This window comes from Pteropus alecto, unplaced genomic scaffold (assembly GCF_000325575.1).
Source record: "Pteropus alecto unplaced genomic scaffold, ASM32557v1 scaffold146, whole genome shotgun sequence".
NCBI lineage: Eukaryota > Metazoa > Chordata > Mammalia > Chiroptera > Pteropodidae > Pteropus > Pteropus alecto.
Window position 1 is genome coordinate 17718567 of NW_006442107.1, and position 650 is coordinate 17719216.

Sequence of the window (650 nt, forward strand, 5' to 3'; positions counted from 1 at the left end):
TATTCAATGACATGGATGAACTATGAGGACATTATATTAAGTGAAATAAGCCAGTTGCAGAAAGATAAATACTACATAATTCAACTTATAGGAGGTATCTAAAAGAGTCAAATTCATAGAATCAAAGAGTGGAATGGTGGTTGCCAGGGGATGGGGTAAGGGAAAATGGGGAGTTGCTGTTCAATGTGTATGAAGTTTCATTCATGTAAGATAGAAGTTCTAGAAATCTGCATGCTGTACACCATCGTACCATAGTAAACAATACTGTATTGAACTCTTAAAATTTTGTTAAGATGATAGATCTGTTAAATGTTTTTACCACAATAACATTTTTAAAAATTCTAAAGATTAAAGATATTTAATGGATACACTTCTATTATTTTAGCCAAATTTGAAACGCTATTAGTTAGAGATTGTTTAAGAATTTTCACTTTGAAAATCTCTCTCTCGCTGTGCCTCTCTTTTTCTCTCTCCCTCCCTCTTCACTCCCTCCTACCCTGACTGTAATGAAGGAAGATATTTAGCCTATCTTTAAAGAGAAGGAAGTCTAGAACAGGATAAATGCAGCCACAGTGGGTCAGGATCATTTTTAGAGGCACCACAGTCAGGCCCAGGAGCCGACCTCAGCCCACAGGTACTTACGGGGGGCG